Here is a 20744-nt window from a genome sequence, read left to right on the forward strand (position 1 = left end):
CCTTGCCGGAATGTTGTTCCTCTGGAGGAAGGCGGGGTGCCACTCCTGTCCACGCTTCCTCAAGATGCTTGTTTAACCCTAGCAGACCATATATATATATAATATTTATTTACTTATTTGTGTGACTTTTGGAACAGTCCTCACCCCATATTGCACAGGTGCAAATTGTCTTCTCAGGAAATAACAATGAGGACCCACATCTGGTGCGAGCTAGACCCTGAGACATTTACCGTCAAGGGTTTAGTAAGCTCTGGGGCAGACTCAGACTCAGGTCTCTGCGTCCCCTTTCCACGTCAGGTGGCATTTTTCCCGCTGCCCCCCCCCCCCGTTTTTTACTTATGCATTTAATTTCCCAGAAGCCGCTTTTGTCAGGGGGCTTGTGTGCGTCGCGATGCGGACACAACAAAAGCCAAAAATGACTCGCCCGACATCTTGCCAAGTCTTGTTAGTGAGAATTAACCAGCGAGCGGGAAACCTGCAGGACTCGCTGGCGGCGGGGAGGCTTACACTCCAGGTCGGATCGAAGGACGGAACCCTTCCAGGTTCTCCCACCCGCTCCTGGCCTTCTGCCTCGCCTTTGTTCCCGGCTGAGCAGCGCTCCCGACCTCTCACCTCCGGCCCCCGGGGCCACCCCTCCACTCCCCACCCCGGCCCCCGGGGCCTCCACTTCCGACGCCGGCGGCCCTCGCTCCTCTCCCCCTGCGCCACGAATCTCCGGACGCCCCGGGAATCTTCCCTTTACCAGGGCTACAGACTGGCTCAGCAAGGCACTGCACAGATCCTACCTCTATTCAGAATTTAATATCTTGTTCAACATACTTTTTTGGCATCCATTTTAACTGCTTCAACAAACATCGCATTAAGATATGTATTTTGAGCCCTGCCTTTTTGGTGCCCTTACATTGTGCGCCCGAGGCGCGTTGCTCACGCCGGGCACTGTGTGGGGTGAGCGGTCCAAGGCTCTCCCGGCTTGGCCTCTCGGGTATGAAGGGGTTTGTACTCCCTCCCCAGGACAAAGGGGGCCACTGTGGGTTTCTCTTAGACTGCCGTGGCTGCGAGGCTCGGTCCAAAGCCTCGCTCTACCTGGCACACCGGAGCGCGCCTTTCTAAGGAGTCCCCGTGCCCCGACCATCCAGGGATCCTCTGGCCCCGGCGGGGCCCCCTCCCCGCGCAAGGAAACACTGACGCCTTCGCGCGGGCTTGGACAGGACATCTCTTGCAAGAGCCTCTCCGTCGCAGGCAGGTCGGGCCAATCTCGCCTTTGTCTCCCGCGCGCTGGGGTGGCCTCCCGCCCGCCGGACCCGCCCGGCTCAGAGCTCACGTGGCAAGTAAATAAGTCAAATCCGGGGGGTGGGGGGCAGAATGCTCACGGAACAAAGGCTTGCTTTCTGCACCTGACAGTCATCCGCGGTGGCGAAACCTGTAAATCCCGCAGGAGATTCGCGGGGAAGGGGGTGTGGGCGGGCGCGTGTGAGTGATTGTGTGTCCACGTGTGCGTGCCCGCGCCTGCGCGCCCGCGCCCGGGAGGGGCGCCTCCGCTTCGGACTGGAAGGATCTAAGCCGAGAGCCCCAGTAATAAGAACGCGAATGCCTGATTTTGGAAAGAGACTAATTTTTCATTAAAAATCCTCTCTTCCTCGACTCAGGAATTTGCTGTCAATTGTGTGCGTTTCAGTAAATGAGATGTAGATTTTGTATTTTATCCGGATCCTTTTTAAGCAACCTAGATAATTTTTTTTTCCATTTTTGGTATTGTAAGTATGTGGGCCTTTGGGAACACAGTTAAATGAATACAATGTGAGGACTACTCTATACCTACCCAACACAGAGAAGATAAAACGTCCCAATTAGTATGCAGGCTGGGGGTGGGGCGCTTAATCGGTGGACACAGGAACTTGTGAAACAGCTTGTCAATAAGATCTTGGAGAAAACAAAGGCATTTAGAAGGAAGACATTGTCTGAATGTCACTTCAAAGTTAATTTAATTAACGAAGGCATATCTTCTGGAGTTGGAATGGGATTGCCCAAGGAGAGATATTTTATTTATATTCAGCAATAAACCTCCGGGTGGAAAGTAATTTAAAAATTTACTGTGACATGTGAATCCAACTTCTTTTTCATCAGTCAGTCCTTAGACCAAGTTATTAGTCACTGTCAGGCCTGGCAAAACCTGTGTTCTTGTTTAAGAACATTTCTTACCAATTAGGAAGTTGTGTGAGTTGGGAATTTAAAGCCCAGAGGACGCTCCCCAGAGAGGACTGTGGCTTCTATTCTGGTTTTAATGCCAACCTCTGACTCACTGCCCTGTCCCAAAGTGCCTGAATGGAACTTGCCTGAAAAATCATTATTGAATTAATCAAGGCGACAAAGGTAAGGAAGGTCCTGTGGGTTCCTCCTGTCTGGTCTGTGGCCAACACGGTGTGATCTGAGCAGGAGAGCTCCCTATCAAGGCCATGCCAAGCTTCAGCAGCCTTCTCCCCTCCCTCCCCTACGCCAGGCGCACTCAAATGCCACAACACAAAGAGCAGGCTCAAACTCCTTTCTCTTTCTGTCCCTCCTGTGCTCACGGAGAGCAAAGCTGGTGGTTTTTATTTATCTGTTTAGTCAAGCAAGCAATAATGCCCCATGCCAGTTCTTCAGCTTTTCAAAATCAAATTTTGGGAACAAATGCTTCTCCAAATAGAAGATAAAAATGGACCCAGCAGTTTTGTTGTTGTTATTGTTGTTGTTAATCACTCTAGCTGGGAATACTTCCCTGGTTATCCAACAAACATGTTAAATTCAATGAGGGAAAGAAATTTGTCTATGCCTTCAAATAGTTTATAATCTAGTTGGTCCGGTCAGGGTGTGATTGTCATGGTATGTTATGGGAGGCAGGATCTAATAAATGTCATTGGGAAAGAACAAACAAAATGTGAGGGGAATTCAGTTAAGAAAAATATTGAACCATGTTGTGGGATTAGGGAAATGAAGGAAAAATTCCATTGTGCATAAAATACATCCTATCTACTTACATGTTACCCTGGATTTTTTTTTTTTTAGGGTACTTTTTTTTTAACTTTTATCCCACCTCTGATACTCATTCTGTCCTTGTGCCTTATATCTTTTCCTTTCATTTGTTAGCTTCTTTCTTCCCTGGTGGTTTTGCCTGCTAAAAATAGATGAACAATTGGTCTGAAGCTGCAAGGGAGCCAAGATGATGCAAAGGCTCTGTAGAAAATCTATGCCATGGACCGTGAGCTGTGAGCTGACCAAGATGCAAGATGACCTAGGTGTGGGCCCAATTCTGTATAACTTTCATTGTCACGTTAAGCAGGTCAACTGTTCTATACCTTAATTTTACCATTTGTCAAGCTAGAAAAAAATAATGTAATTATTATTTAGTTGTTTTGTGTTTGTTTTTTTCAGGACAACGAAATGTCTAAATCATTGTTCCAAGGACACAGCAATAAACATATTTTCCAAATGTTGGAGTATGAGGTCAGAAAAGAGTTTTGGACTTGTGAACTTAGAGAAAAATTCTCACTGAGAAGTAAATATTAAGTCACATTGTTTATGCATATTCCAAAACTGTTACTGAAAGCAATGAAACAACCCAAAATTAAGACTATCAAAGAAAATCTTGGGCTTCGGGGCATTATTTCTTCACTGATGAAACCGTAAAACAAATTTATAGGAAAACCCTATGGTGCTGCCTGCTTGCTACCACAGCCCCAGGTCATCATTATCCACTGCTGTCTCGTCCTGCACACAGTCCTTCCTGCCTAACAAGTGTGAGGAGAGAATGTCCTGCGCCTTTCAGATGTTTCAGCTATTCTTCACCTCCACATCCTGGCCTCAGTGAGGTCCTTTTGTGTAATGGTTGGTTAATTCTCATCATAACTGCAGGGAAAGGAAATAATCTTTCTCTATCCTCTCAGGCTTGTACCTGGGACCTGCAAATTAAACTCACAAAGACAGGTTAACAGGAGGAAAAACAAACAATGTTCATTGATGTTATTTTATTTTATTTTTTTTTTTTACACAGGCACAGGGACTTCACAGAAAAGAAATGAAAACCCAAAGAAGTAGTTAGACCTGGGGGCTTACACGCCATTTTAACAAAGGACAATAAATTGTCAAGAAGTGACTAGACAAAAGAAAGGAGCTTTGGGCTTCTGGAGCTGATAAATTATGGGAAGGTGAGTAGGAAATAAATGAAGGAAACTAATGGGAGATAAGGGTTATTTAGTAAGGTTATTTGTGCACTCATCTTGGTCCATCACTGTCCCTGGTGATAAAGGTTGTTCTCTTCCTGGGAGGGCAGAAGGAGACACCTGCACAAGGGCAATTTACCGCCTGCTTTTAGGCAGAGGGGAAGGGTGACAGAGAGCTCTTTTTACGTCTGCTTTTTCTAATTGCCTTTAGTTCAAAATAACCCGTATGCCAGAATGGCATATTCTGATCCTCTTTACAACCATATCACTGCTTGACCAGGTGGTCGGCAGTGCAAAGAGAGGTGTCAGAATTTCAACTAGAACTTTGCTTGAATGAGGAGCAGGTCCCGTTCAGCCAACAGTGGCTTTAGAAACTAGTCCTTGAGAAACCCGAGAGTTCTTACTTCTGAATTTTCTGGTAGACAGAAGGAAGGGGCCAAGAACCAACAATTCCTTAATAGTCATCTCTAAGGATTTTAGCAAAAATCCAAAGGCCTTTGGCACTGTGCGAGACTGATCAATTCACTTCCGTTGAAAGAATGGTTTCTGAAGTCAGGATTGAACAGCCTCTCCCAGCTGGATGGAATACGGAAGGAACAGGAGAAACAAGTGAGAAGGAGCAAAGGGACTCCACCTTCCACCACAGGCTCCTCAGTGAGCCTCCATTTAGAGATGATCCCCAGCATGACAGCCCGCCCCGCCCCCCCTCCCCCCCCCCGCCCCCCCGGCTCAGGTGCCCCCAGTCCCATGTCTGCCTCAGTCATCCTGCACCAGGATGCTGCTCCTCTGAAGGTGTAAACTTTCCTCTGTGCAATTTAATCTAGGTAACCCAGTTTTTGTCTTTTTAAAAAATCATTTGGGTTATCTAGAATCAACATACAAAAGGAATACACCCAAAAGTGCTCTATTCTTTTCCAGGTAAGGATTGTAGTCTCTCTCTCTTCCTTTTCTGTTGGAATTAGCATAACAATCCACAGGCTTTATACTCGGAGGGAAATACCTAGGGTCCTTTTTACGCAGTGGTTAATTACATCCTGCTATTTATCGCATGTATTAGGGGGTTAACTAATTAGCACCCAGCCAACTCTATTTTTAATCCATTTCTTTCCCACCCCCACCCCCACCCTAACTCCTAGTGTCCTGTGTCCTTCATGCCACAGTCTTGAACCTCCCCACCAAGTAACAAGGTGATGAGGTCTGTCCTCTAGGCCACCAACGCCCCTTTTTTAGGACCCCTTTGGATGCCACCCTGAAGTCTGAGCCACGTCCTCTCCAGACCTGGGTGTCATTTGGTGCAATGAAAACGCCCACCCTCCCCTGCCTTCCCTCTGAGGTTTGACAGTCTGTACCATGATTCTGTGTCTCTGGATCTATTTGTTGTTCCTTCTTATAAGGACACTAATCCCATTCGTAAGGGCTCCACTCTCCTGACCTAATCACCCTCGAAAGGCCCCACTTCCTACCATCACATCGAGGGTCAGGATTTCAACATACAAGTTGTGAGGGGACCTAAACATTCAGTCTAGCAAGCTCGTTGCTTCTCTGCTTCGTTTCCCTCATTTTCCATAGCAGATTTAAATAATCTTAGATATTGCAGCAACTTCACATTATAACCCCTGTTCATATTATCTGCCTAGCAATGCTGTAAGATCTGCTCTTGGATCTTCTACAGTCCTCAGGCCAGAGTGGAGCACAGAAAGCTTGGAAGGGAGATCTGACAATTTATTAATTATTCTGACTGTGCTCGGAAGAAACGCCACAAGCCCTTCCATCTCTCCACCCTGCACGCCCCAGCCTCTGTCCCATTTGTGCTCCTCACGTTGTTGCAAACACTAGGTAGGCTTTACCTGTTCTACCACCCCACCACTGCTGCCCGCTCCTCTGGCACCGCGTCCTGCTCCTCTTCTGTGGTGTTGGTGTTCGCCGCTGGTGCCCAGGGCTGCAGCTAGCTTCTTGGGAGAGACCCATCTAGAGCCTCAGCCTCTTACTAATCTGTCCCTGCCTCCTCCTCCCCCACCAACTGCCCCAAGGCTTCCTTGCTCCATGCACCGTCCAGGAGCTCCAGGTGCTTCCCAGCCCTGCCCCAAACCCGCAGATTCCATCCTCTCCTGTTCTTTGCGGGAACTTCTGACCAAACTAACTGCCCAACTGAAACTCACAAGGGCGGTCACACTGAAAGACGCTGATGTGTCTAGATGACTATTCAGAGCAGAACCCGAGCGAAAGGGTACACTTCCTGGCCTGAGGCATAAACACCGCATATATTTTCCCCTTTCGGAGGGCTATTTTTCACGCTTGAAATGAAGTGTGGTCAGAATGTATTCTTGTCTAGAATTTTAGGTCAGTCAGGCCGAGGTTTGTCCTTCTCGTGTTTTACACATGTGAATAAAAAGCGTAAACAAAGCCTGCTGTTCAATGTTTTACACATGTGTCAGAGGTGCAGTTCTAGAGCAGACTGCTTTGGGGGGTTTTGTGGTTGGTTTAAGGGTTATGAAAAACACAGAAGAAATAGTTTCTAAAAATGATCAGGATTTCCACTTGGAAGTTATCAAGTTTGAAGAATAATAAACCACAGAATGCTAAAAATGTAGATTTTTTTTTCAGTCTTATTTATGAGGGCGCCTGTGTTTGTGCCTTCTTTCCAAAGGACAGAAAAATAAAGAAAAAATGTTGGAGACGGGTTAAACCTCCCCTGTGGGACAGCTCTGGTAAAGACCCTTTCCCTGTATGCGATTCCCCAAGGCCTTGCACCGCAGAGATGCATGGTGTGTGTGCGCACACACACACATATACACTTACATAAATGTGTGTGTACATATACACATACCTCTGTGTATAACATTTACGTTTTCTTCTTGAAACATCTATTTTCACCCTCCCCCTCTAAGATACTTGGGCTCATTTTTGTAAGCCCACTTTATTCCTCTCCCAGCCCTTGCAATTCCAAGGGGCTTTCTCCCCCTCCCCCACACCCCCTTTGTGTGAGTGTTAACTCATCTTCACTTGTGACAGGATGTATTCAAATTAAATGTTCAAAAAATTCAGAGACTGATTTTCTTCCACCTCCAGTCTGGGTTTTCTTGCCGTCAATGCATCATCAGTTACTTATCAGTTTGGAAGGATGGCAGCAGAGATGATTGACAGGTGGGAATGGGGAGGACTAGGGAGGCATCTTTCGTTTCCCTGTGATCATTACAGAAGAAAAGCAGTTGCTCAAATTAGGCCACAGGGGAAGTGCCTGGCCCCACACCCAGCCAGTGCCTGAAGGTCAACTGTGCCTGCAGTCAGGGAGGTCAGCATCTGTCCACCTGACACCCTCCTGCACTCCTGCGGGTCCTGCTTTGAGGGGAGGCGGAGGTTGCCATGATCATCACAACGGATAGTTGACAAAGGCATATGTCATGTGCTGAGTTTTGTAGCCAAAGTATACCGTTAGTTAAGGGGTTCTGTGGACACCAGCAATTGCTCAGCCTCCCTGCCAGCCTCCTGGATGAGGCTCCACTCTGAAGATAACTCAGTGTGAAATTCCGGCAGAGGGTCTAGAAAACAAAGAATGCTTCGTGAATGGGGACTGGTCTTAGTTTGCTCAGGCTGCCATGGCGAAGGATCATAGACTGGTGGGCAAAACAACAGAAATGTCTTGTCTCACAGTTCTGGGGGCCAGAGTCTGAGATCAAGGGGGTGGCAGGAGTGCTTTCTCCTGAGGACTCTCTCCTTGGTTTGTAGACGGTGGCCTTCTCTCTGTGTCCTCGATGCCCTTCTTCTATTTTGTGTCCTCATTTCCTCAGGGCACCAGGCAAATTGGATTAGGGCCCACCCTAAAGTCCTCATTTTAACTTAACTACCTCTTTAAAGACCATGGCTTTACATCATATTCTGAGGAACGGGATGAGTTAGAACTTTTAAGGTATGAATTTTGGTGACATACCAGAACTTTCCCCAGAAAGAGACGCGAACCCCTCACCATTGTTCTTCCTGACATTCTGTCCTCAGGGGCTAGTTTTGGGGAGTGGACAGAGCTTAGGTTCTGGAGTCAGCCAAAGCTGGATTTGGACCCCAGCTTGGCCATTTCTAGCAGTGAGACCCTAGGTGGGTTTCTTCATCTCTCTGAGCCCTGGTTTCCCTGGCTGTGAAACGAAGATGAAACGCACACACCTCAGGGCAAGCCCGAGGATTCAGTGAGATGACATGAAAGTGCCTGGGTGGTACCTGACTCAATACCCAATTCCCCTACCTTGTCTCTTGACTGTTCACTTCTCTGAAGTTCCCAAGGACATGCCCATCCAGAGATCAGACGGATGCGTTGATTTTTGATGGGTCAATCCCTTAGGCCCACCTCATGACATCTCGGAACCTCCAGGAAAGGATCTTGGTCTCCTGGGCCCTTCCTAGTCCCCTCATGCACAGTTGAGCCTGCTTTGTACTCCGGGACCCTCCCCACAGCAGCTCCTTCCCCTGCTGGGCTGAGGGTGGGGGAGGCCTAGGGAGCATGGTCTCTAAGGGCATTACCCTAAGACAACCAGGGGGAGGGACAGGGGAGTGGGACCAAGGCAAAAGCCTCTGGCACTAGTTGTTAGCTTCCAGTGACGAGCCGTTTCCCAGGCTCAGGGCTGACCGATGGCTTGTCAGGAGAGTCAGAAGCAATTGCTAAGAGCAGTTGCAGAAGAGAGCGAAGAAGGGGAAGAAGACGGGAGAGTGCCAGATTCGCTGGGAGAGCTTGGCTCTCCTTGCTCTAGATGGCAGTGTGTGTGGAGGACGTCCCTGAGGACAGGGACGGAGTTTCTCAATCAGAGGATTGTTACAGGGCTGCCGGAGTCAGTGCCTTCCAAGGGCCACCCCCACATCTCTCCCACGCTCACCGTCCGCTGAGGTCGGGGCTCTGGAGGGCAGCACCCTCTGGCAGATGCATGAAGAGAAAGAAGAGGTCAGTCATGTGAAGGGCTTTGCATGGAGGCAGCTGGCCCTTGGGTGCCTTTTCCCCGCCCTTTCTCTGCTAGTTCCCATCTTCTCCAGAAGGTGCGAAAGGGGAAGAGGTTGCAGGGAAGCAAGCCTGTTTTGCTTGGCAGGGGAAGCTGTGTTAGACTCACTTGGGTATTGTGGACTCAAAAGCAGCCCCGTTTTCCCCAATGCAACAGACAATGACACACATGTCTCTTAGCCCACTGTCCCTCCACCAATCCTGGCTTTGTGACTGGCGCCCTTCCCCACCAGCTGGCAGGCCCAAGGTTCGTTTGGTAGCCTCACCTTGGGTCTGGCCTCTCACCATGATTTCAGCTCCAAACCTCTCCTGGGCCTGGGCTCTTGCTGGCTGGATCTTGTTTTCCTTGGCTGGGTCTGTTGGTAGGGCTCGATGCTGCTCATTGACCCCCCTCCCCCCCCCGCCACCTCCTAGATGGAAGGTTGTTCCCCCTGGTGGCCCTAAAGACCTTGAACTCCCAGAGTGACCACCTCTGCATGTCAGTGCTGGCTTGGCTGGGGGTGGGGGTGGGGTGGTTGGAGCAGCCACATTGTCCACTGACAACTGGAATTTGCACTTCCTGTCTTTCCCTCCACCTCCTCCCATTGGCCAGCCAAACCACAGTGACAGGCTGGTGGCCTCCTGGCTGAGCCCCCAAGCCTAGGGATCTGGGAGAGTGTCAACATAGGAGATAACACACAGCAGTGGACGTTAGACTCACCTAGAGCTGTCTGTGACTTCTCGTGCCCTCTTCTTTGACCACCTCCCTGGCAGCCTGCTCTAGTCTTTCTGCCTTTACTACCTCTCACCTGGATATTACACCAGCCTCCTAACTTGACCCCCGCCTCTTCTTGCTACACGCTACTGCTGGATCGATCTTCTTAAACACAGCTGGGCATATTTTCTGATTACAAATGTTTGAGGACTCTATTGCCGGCCACATTCAAGGGCTCCACAGTGGAACCTCTACCTCCTCCCCCAACATCTCTGACCCCTCATCTGCGATCACCCTTTGGCCTGTGTCTTCCCCAGATCAGCTCTCTATTTTCTTTCCCGAGTGCTTCCGCTCACACTCTTCTCTCTGCCCCAAATGCCCTTCTCCTGGGTCTCCTGAGACAGTCTGAGAAAGATCTCGCCAAGCTTTGAGCATGCACATGTGAATGTGCCCTCTGTGCAATCCCCAGCTCACTCCCACCAGAGCCTTAGGCAACCCATCCTGGATCTGCTTGAGAATTGCCCCACGTCCGAGTGATGCAAAACCAGAATAATAACCCATCTCAAGGGAGACTTCAAACTTCACTTTTGAATCAGTTGGAAATTTAGACAAAACTTCTTTTCCACATTAGCTCTATCCCTTTCACTTTCAGTTCACGGAGACTCACTGACCTTTCTTAAACGATGTGATTCTCCTTCCCTGGCAAGCAATAAATTCATGTCTATGCATTTAGACTGCCCTGGTTCTCCTTGTTCCATGGCACAATCAAATTCATGTTTCCTTGATTTTCCAGCCCAAAATAATCCTCTTCCGTTTGAACTCTGTCATCATTTTGTCTATTCTCTTAAAGTACTCCCTTATCTTTTTTTATTCATTCACTAAACAGACATGCAGGCATTGTTGTTATACTAAGCACTGTTATTTACACTGGGTTATGGTCATGAACAAAACAGACAAGAAAAGATAAAAAACCCTGACCTCATGGAGTTTACATCATCTGCAGGTAGAGACAGACAACAAACACACAAAAAAGTAACATATATAGTATGTTAGATGTTGAGTATAGGTCATGGACAAAAATGACACGGGGATAGAGAGAGATACAGAGCCTGGGAGGATGGTAAAAATTTAAAATAAGAAGGTCTTGGAAATGTGACCCAAGCTGGTTTGGATATGCTTGATTCTTAAGACCTTTTGGGTAAGTAATGGAAGCTACTAAGTTTGAGGTAGTGAGGGTTGGCCACTCCCCCATAATGTCACTATCAGGGAATAATCAAAGCACATCTCCAACCAGATTCTGCTTATGAGGTTTATTAACCAAATAATTGTTATTGAAGCAGGTCCCAACTTGTTCACATAACCTATTCTGAATTCCCATGGACCTGTCCACATTTCTGAGGTTCTGTGCTGCCTCATTGGAATCACGCACCACAAATGCTTTCATATCAACATCTGGTTATGGGACAGAGTAGAGAACAAATCTCTCCTGATGGGCACAGGGCCAGGTTACAAGCCTTCTGAACAAAACGTCCTTCCTACCTTCTATCTGTCACTTTCGCGTTCGGTGATTCTTACACCCCACTTACGTAAGAGCACGGAGTGGCCCCAAGTCTCTAAATGATAATAGCCAACTACTAGAGGCCATTCACAGAAAATCATTTTTTAATTTTACCAAAGAAAGTCAATTCTTAATTCTCAGTACACTACTTAACATGTTCCTAGTTTCACCAATAAAGACCTATTTTTTTTTAGTTTAGTGTGCTAATTAAAGTGTTGATTGTTGCTTGAGATGTGGATGGATAACAGAAGCTCCCAGAATAGCAGTTTCAGTGTACGGCTCTTCTGGTAGAAAGCCAGCTAAGCACTCTTGGTTGCAAGTTAACTGACCATCTCTAGAATTAAAACTCAAATGAGCTGGCACATGCTGACAATATTGAAGTATTTTAAAGTAGATTACTACTGTCATAACAGGTGTTGAGGGAAGACCTCACAGGAAGAATGACCTATCGGAAGGCTTGAAGGTGGTGGAGGGGTGAGCCATGCATCCTTTGGGAAGCATTGCGGGCTGAAGGAAGAGTAAGTGAACATCCCTGTGGCAGGAGTGTGCCTGGCCTGGGTGAGGAACAGCAAGGAGGCCAGTGTGGCTGAAGCTGAGTCAATGAGGGAGGGAGAGAACAATGGCAGATGGTGCCAGGAAGGAAAGAGGGCCAGATCACATGGAGCCTTGCAGGCCCTGGGAAGTGAGAGGGGAGCCGCTGGAGAGCTTTGCAGGGGAATGGCGTGATCTGGATTAGGCTTTCACAGAGCCAATGAAGTCACCTCATTGAGAATAGGCTGGTGGGGACAAAGGCCAAAGGCAGGAGACCGGTTAGGGACCTATTGAAATAATCCAAGTGAGACTGGCAAGGGTGATCAGAAGTGGTTGGATTCTGTATATACACAGTAGGTAGAACAGCAAAATTTGGTAATGGGTTGGAGATGGAGTATGTGAGAAAGAAAGAACTCAAAGTTGGGCTGAGCAGCCAGAAGGTTGGAGTTGCAGTTCACTGAGATGGGGAAGACTGCAGGAGAAGAAGGTGTTGGGGGTGGGTAGGTCAGGAGTTCAGTGTAACAAGTTTGAAAGGTAGAGTAGTGATATGGAGTATTACTACTGGATATAGGAACCTTACATTCAAGACAGAAGGTTAGACAGGAGTTATACATTTGGGAGTAATCAACACAAAGATGGTGCTTAAAGCCATGACCCTGAGTGAGATAGAAAGAAGACAGGAAAAGAGAAGAGGTCCAAGGACCAAGCTCTGTGACTCTGCGCATTAAGAGGTCAGGAAGACAAGGAGCAACTAGCAAAGGAGTCTGAGAAGGAGCTACCAGCAACATGGGAGGACCACCAGGAGATTGTGTGTCCTGGGAACCAGGGGAAGAAATGGCCAAGGAGGAGGAGCCATCAACTGTGAGGATGAAAAGAGATCTGACCACTGGGTTTAACAACCTGGAGATCACTGGTGCCCTGTTGAGCAGTGGTCCATGTGAGCAGTTGTTTGGGTGGATTCAAGAGAGAATGGGGAGAGCTGAATCAGAGGTGGTGAGTATAAACTGCTGGTGGTGAGAAAAATGTGAAATAAGTCCCTGTAGGGTGTTGGTGTTATTGGCACTAGGTCAATCCCATATTTCTTTTTTTTTTTTTAAATATATTTTTATTGATTTCAGAGAGGAAGGGAGAGGGAGAGATAGAAACATCACTGATGAGTGAGAATCATTGATCGGCTGCCTCCTGCACACCCCCTGGTGGGGATGAGACTGCAACCCGGGCATGTGTCCTTGACTGCATTCGAACCTGGGACCCTTCAGTCGGCAGGCCAATGCTCTATCCACTGAGCAAACTGACTAGGGCAACCCCATATTTCTTGACAATCTAATTCAGGCCAGGGAAGGGTCTCAAAAGAACAAAGCCGGAGCCATGCCTTCCCCTGGGAGTATCCACCCAGTAGAAGAAATTCATTTACAAACAGTGGCAGGTATTCTAATAATGGAAAGCACTAAGTTTGTGGGAGCAGAAAGAGGCAGAGACAAACTTTGGGGGAGTTGAGGGAAGTGGCATCTGATCTGGTCTTAAAGGAAGGGTGGGGGTTGCCAAGCAGATGGGGGAAGAGAGCTGTTCTCAGAAGAAGGAAGAGAGTTGTCAAGGTGTGAGCGTGAGATATCTGGGAGGTGTGCCGCGAGGATGGTAGGAGCTGAGTTTGTTAAGGTTGTAGACCACACTGATAATGACTTTGCGTGGAACTGGAACTTTTATTCCACGGGTAATAGGAAACACGGCCCGTTTCTAACTCTTGGAGTGACAGGGTTGGTTTGTATTTTGGTAGGAGACGCCTGGGGTTGTAGGTAGACCGGAGGCAGCGAGGCCTCCAGGAGTCTTTGCAGCCGTCTAGACAAGAAGCAGAGGGGCCCAGGGGAGGGCAATGCCGTGAGGAAGTCAGGAGGGGAAGGATGCGGTGAAAGCCACAGGACCGAGGGAGTGCCTCTTGAGAGGGGGACTGGGGAGAGCCAGGCACGAATGACTCAAAGGTTTCTGGCTCAAACTGAGCAGATGGGTTGATTAATCTTTTTGTCTCCATGGTACTTTACACATAATAGATTGTGAAAAATATTCCTTTGGTTGTTTGAACTCAAATATGAAAAGCCTAAAAGAGTTTTGAAATCAGTTTGTAAGAAATCAGCCCTCCAACCTCCCCCACCCCCCCACCCCACGTGCGCACACACTGTTGGTGGTGTGCAGTGAGTGTGACTGGCAACTACGAGAGAGGCCATACACGGAGCGGCTCACTCTGCTCCTCACATCTCCCTGAGGAGCAAAGGCAATATTGACGATGTGTGACACAAAGCATTATCCGTGTGATGCAGAGGAGACGGCAATAGGAGTTCAAACAAGAGGAAGAACTCATGAGACTTCCTGTTAGGCCCTGAAGGGTAGGCAGGATGAGGACAGGTGTGGTAATAATTAAAAATAGTTATCAAGCATTTGCTGCATGCCAGGAGCTGTTTCAGGTGCCATAGTAACCCAGTTAACCTCACGGCGGGCCTATGAGGTGGGTCTTGCGATTGCACCCAATTCACAGAGGAGGACAGCTGAGGGCACACTTCTCAAGGTTCCCTGTAGGAACTCCAAAGGAAATGCCAGGATTGTGACTCAGGTGTCTGGCTCCAGGGTCCTGCTTCTGAGCCTCCTCCCTGGTGGGTACAGGTGGAGGGGGATGGAAATAGCACTAAAGGGGATTCAGGTGTCAGTCTGGGGTGCAGTGAACGTCCTCCACTTGCCCAGAGTAGCTGTGCTGGGCAAAGAAGGAGGTGAGCTTTGCCAGGCTGATAGGGGGACAGCTTTGAGAGCAGCTCTCAACACCCCCCACCCCCCACCCCCCCCCCACCCCTCCCACCCCCCCACCCCCCCACCCCCGCCGACAGTTGACGGTCAAGGGGAGGTGCTTTCAGAGCATAGCAAGGAAGCTCTGGGCCGGGGTAGGGTGGGGGGAAGCAGAAGCAGGAGACAAGAGGGGCTGCAGTTAAGGGACCACAATCACCAGACCCAAAACCCAGGGTGAGGAGTGGGGAGCAGGGTGAGACCCAGCCATGGGCTTAGCAAACAGCTTAGGGGCAGGAGGCTGGGGTGGAAGCCGCCCCTGCAAAGAGGGCTCCCCGGGCCTGGCTGTGTGGGGAGGGGCTTCCTCTCAGCCCCTGAGGGGCCTGAGTTCTTCAAGGTGTGAGTTTGTCTCCCAAGCTCAGTGAATGAAGCTTCGTGCAGGCGCCGGTCCTTTCCCTCCTTTTCATCACAGCCTCTGGAGTTGAAGGAAGACGAGAAGGCCAGCAATAGTCAGTGTGGGGGAGCACTGAGAGCGCCTTTGATTCCCCATCTTCTGTCTCTTACATAACCATCCTGCTCGGCTTCCGGCCTCTTCAGCTCAGGGCCCTGTGGGTATGTCTGTGTGTTTCTGCTGCAAGTGACTGCCCAGAGGGGCCACCGGCCTGCGTCATGGCCTCTGCAGCTCAGCGCTGAAGGCGGAGCGCCTGACTCACCCCAGCCCTGAGCTCTGCAGAGCAGCTGGCCAGCTGCCTGGCCCGGTCTCTCAGCCGCCTCCGATGGCAGAGGTGCCTGTCAGCCGTTCTCCGCAGGCAGGCCCTGCTGCTGGGGGAGAAGACCCCCAACTAGTATTGCAGTAAAGACGAAGCAGTGTTACCCACTCGTGCTACGAATGCTTCATGGCTCCCAAATGGGTCCGCTGTGCTCTAGGCAGTGGAGGCACAGCCGTAAACAAAACACAAGGAGCAACCCTGCTCTCCAGGGGTTCACCTTCTGCGGGATGAATGAGTGAAGTTAACCAGATTCTTAAGAATTCCAGCCTGAAGATGGTGATGATGGGCATTCCATCATCCTGTGAGTGTGGTCTCCCCCCCTCTCCCTCCTCCCCCAACCTTGTCCTGCCTCCTGGTCCAGGTCACCTTGGGAGCTGGCACAGATTACAGGCAAGGCTCAGATTAGTTTCGGGCCTGAGGACCTCTTCTCCTACCTGCATAAGCTCCCAGCCCGGCCCGCAGAAGGCACATGGCTTCCCTAAAGCCCCGTTTGGGGCAGGCCTTGCAAGGGAAGACTTGAGAATTGTTTGGCCCCATGGAGACAGGGGCAACTCAGAAAGATCCCCCAGTGATTGCTCAGGGACAACTCCTACTCAATTTGAGTTTAGGTTGGTTCAAACTGCAGGTCCCGGGACACACCATTATGAGCATAACTTGGCTGGTGGATTTGGAGACAATTATATTCTGAAACCCACATGCTCCAGTTGCCCTGCTTCCTGTTTGAAACCCAAGCTGGCAGACGGCAGGGGAGAGGACCTGGAGGAAGCTGCGCGCAGCTGGTGCATTCAGGTGCAGAGTGCCATGTGCTCCGTAATATCACGTTACCTGGACGGTGCCTAATGGCAGATGAGGATACAAACCACAAGCTGAGGGCAGTGGACTCATGCCAGGCATTTCATCTCTCCAGTATTCCTTCTTTTGGCCACAGCATCATGATTTCCCTCAGTCCTGGTGGGATTGTCAAAGAGCTGCCTGCTTGCGAAGGATACAACCACCACGCTGGCCTATCAGACGCCTTCTCTTGAGCAGACGGGAGGTCGCTGGAACTGATTTGTCCCACTGGGCCTGTTGATATGATTTTGCCACTCAGGTCACAGGTGGCCCTGGCTCCTGTCCTTTTAGAGTTCGATTATTCAATTCTCTTTCTTATTCTGGGAACTGCCTTGTGTCTGTCCAAGATGTTTGTTTTCTTGCCTAGATTAGCCAGAGTTGTTTTCTGTTGCTGGCAACCTCGGAACCCTAAGTGATAGGAAAGCTAATCTGCGGCTTGTCCTTGGACAGGGCGCGCAGGGAGAGGTTGACATACAACCAGTCAGGCTCACAGGGTCCTTAGAGCCCCACTTTCCCCAGTGATGGTGCAGCTTGGAGAGAGGAGGGTTCAGAGCTACCCCGCTGCACTGTGATGTCCATGGGATAGCTGGCCTGTCCCCAGCTTCTGCAGTGTGGTCAGTGTTGCCATGAAGAACATTCCTTCATGGGCCACGCTTTCCAGAATATTCTCTTTACTTTGCCTGAGTCCTCAATGGAGAGAAGAGAGGTCCTCTCAGCAATTCCCCAGCATGCAGCTCGGCCTCCCAGCTCTGACTCCTTACTAGGTCAGGCTCCAAGTGGGCAGCCAACCCGCCCCCACCCCCCTGCCCCGCCGCTCTTCTCTCTGCCAGATCAGCTCACCCCTGGAGCTAGGTCAGTGCTAGGAGACAAGGCGAATGTGAAACAGAGAGGAAGGAAGCAGACCAACCTCCTGGCTGTGGCTCTGCTGCTGGCAGGGACACCGTCAGCCTCTGCTCAGTGTTGCATCTCCACTGGCAACTCCTAGTCAGTGTTCCATGAATGGTAGTTCTCAAGTGAACCTGCTCCAAAAGAGGGTGGGCTGTCTAGGGGCCCTCTTTTTTCTCTGAACTTCCAGGGCACCCTTCCATGTGCCTCTCTGGCTGCTGCACTCATCATTTTAGTTTTGTGATATGCTGGCCCAGGAGGTAGTAAGCACGCTCCTTCGATGTGTTCAAGTCGAATTTGGAAGCCATCTAATGGATGTTTTAAGGGGAAAGTTCAAGTTGAAAAGTTGGGTTAAATGAACTCTCAGATCCCTTCTAACTTAGGGTTTAATTATTCTATGTCTTGCTTTTTAACTTTTAAAATATTTTTATTGTGGATTTTTTAAGCATACAGAAAAGTATACAAGTAATACAATAACTAACCAATATAGATGTAACCGCTAACTAATTGTCAAATTTTAACTTTCTGTCACATTTGTTCTTGATGCAAATAAACTCTGTGCAGGTTTTAAAAATAAATATTGATTAAGGTATAATTTACATATAATGAAGTACACAGGTTTTGCATGTACAGTGTGGTGAGTTTTGACAACTGTGTACATCTGTGTAACCACCATCCCAGATAAAATACAGAATTTTCTTTATATATTTTTTCCTAGTCTAGCTCCCCCCTGCCAGAGGCAATCACTGTCCTGATTTCTCTCACCATAGATTAGTTTTTCCTGTTCTGGATCTTTATATAAAAGAATCAAATAGAATGAACTTGTTGGTGCCTGAATTTTGCTCTTATATTTTGGGGATTCATCCATGATGCAGCAAGTATCAGTAGTTCATTTCTTTTTATTTCTGAGTAATATTCCATTGGATGAATATACCATAATTTTATCTACTCACCCAATAATGAACCTTTGGATAACGCATTTACCCCAAATAAATGAAAACATGATGTCCACAAAAATAACTGTACAAGTATACCCATAGCAGCTTTTCTCATAATAGCCCCAAACTGGAAACAACCCAATTGGGCATTCTATTTTTATGTGGCCATCTTCCCTCCCGGCAATGAGGACAGGATGCTTACCTGATTCATCTGCGTAACCTCACAGTGTTTCAAACATAGGAGATGAATCAGGAAGTCTTTGTTGAATGGATGAAAGGCAGCGGAGGACGCAGAGTTCTCAGTTCAAGAGCTGAGGGGGAAGGACCGGCCCTGGTCAGCTCCCCAGAAGTAAGACAGAATGTCAGCAGGGAAAATGTCAGAGTTAGTTCATACCAGAGCCTCAGTGCTAAACACAGAGCCTGGAACAGGAGTGTTCAGAACATATATGTCGAATAACTAGAGAGAAGTAAACAGGATGTTGGGTGTTGACACCACTAGGTCCTCTTGCTTTTGGACTTCCTAGCTTCCAGAGCACCCTTGCTTTCCAGAAAGACATACCTCCCAGGATAGAGGGACAAATGGACAGTGTCAAACAGGGAGAAAGACCTAGGGGAGTGCTCTGAAGATAAGGAGGAGGAGCTTAGAGTTTCTGGGGAAAAGTTAGAATAAACTAGGTTTTCTCTCTTGCCTCCAAACCCCACACTTTATTTCGTTTATCCTTGTATGCAGTGGACCCAGGAACAGTAGACCCATTGGGAATCAGGAAATTCTCTGGAGGGCCCCAGGAAATCCACTATGTCTGGAAGACATCACCTCTCTCCCTTTCCATTGCTAATTCAGGCTGAATGTTCCAGATCTTCACAAAAGCATCAAAGGCTTTCCATTCACCCCAGCCAAGGGCTCTGACCATTTAGCTCTTCAGGTTGTGGATGGGTAGTTGCTTATGCAAGGGATAAAAAGTGTGGTCTCACTTCTGTGTGTTTGTTATAATGCAGGGATAAATGACAAGTCTTAAAATCTTCAAGTCCTCCCAGGCAGGAACTAAAGATTTCAAGAAAAGTGTGGAGAAGGGGAGGTTTACTGGGCACTTTGACCCCAGTGTGACTCAACATAGAAGGATTCATACACAAGTATCTAGAGATTTTTATCTGTTAATGCCCCAACTCTGTCAGATGGCCTGGAACCCACAGGCACTTTAGTTTCTAGTAAGTGATATTGATATCAGTGTAATAACCTGGTTATTAATTAATAACTGGAAAGGATCAAAGGGAAGCTACAATTTAGATGCATGCCCAGTAAAGTCTGAGTAATGTGGGAAAGTGCTTATCTGTCAGTCACACCTGGGAGCAGGTTATTGGCAAGAATTGGCTTGACCACTGCAAGGACACGAAATCTGAGATACCTAAGCTCCTAAACAAAGGGAGTTCTCTCTCTTGCTCTCTTACTCTCTTGGTCCTCTAGCGCACTTGGCCCTCTGACATTCTGGCTTGCAGGACTTGCACGCTCTGCACTCACCCATGTGGCCCACAGCCATGTGGACTCCACACAGTGGATTAATGGACTTTAACTAGCTTGATGCTACGTCGAACCCAGTTCCTCCATGGAAGGGAAACGCTGGACACTGGCTTTGCTTCTAGCTCTACTAAAGCCCAGCTGCACATTTTCCAGGACTGGATTAAGGGAAATGGGACTTTGGAAACTGAGGGATATAATTTCATGCAAGTAAAAATCATTCATGCTCCTGTGAAAGTCTTAGAAAATTCTTTTTACTCAAGATCTCGTAAGAATCCCACTCCCACTAGCAATGGAGAGGAATTTCACCCATGCAATCCTCTGATAACAGTATTGGGGAAAGGACACTTGGGATTCCAAACTCTTACATTCTTCCAGTTCTCTTCTAGGCATTTATGGGACATCAGATAAGCCTGTTTCCTCACCTGTACAATGAGAATGCTAGATTAGACCACCTGTAAGATCCCTTCCAGCTTGGAAACATGTTTTTAGTACCACAAGCTCTAAGCGGTGGTCTCGCTTGTCTCACTACCATAAATGCATTCAGGGAAAACGTTCACAGAGATCTCCGGCAGTGAGCTCGTGTGTTTTAAAGGCTAAGATGAACATTCATTCTCATTGAGACAATTTTCCTGCTCATGGTGTTTTCTCTTTGGGGGTCCAATTTGGAATGACATCCAGTCAACTGTTAATGTGAATGGAAAAAAAAAATTGGTTAAGATTTGTCTGCTTTATATCCTTGTTGATAATACTCACAAACAAGGCCCCACCTCTTTTGGAGGATGTTGGAAGGATAGGAAATTCTTATCCTTCCAGGTCTAAAAATAAGTATTTGTTGATGATCCAGACAATCTGCTTGAAACAGCAACAGCCTGGAGTCTTAACCCATGAAAGACAAGGGTGCGCCTTCCTGGTTTACCAGAGTTAAAATAAAGCCGACCTTTGGAAGAGGAGCACCGAGAAATGTGTGTCCACGGTTTCCATCCCCCCACCCCCATTTTCTTAGCCTGGTACTGAATTTTACATGACACATCCTAAGTGCACACTTCAAGCGGAACATCATTTATTTCCTGTTAGGACTTAA

This window comes from Cnephaeus nilssonii (assembly GCF_951640355.1).
Source record: "Cnephaeus nilssonii genome assembly, chromosome: 8".
NCBI lineage: Eukaryota > Metazoa > Chordata > Mammalia > Chiroptera > Vespertilionidae > Cnephaeus > Cnephaeus nilssonii.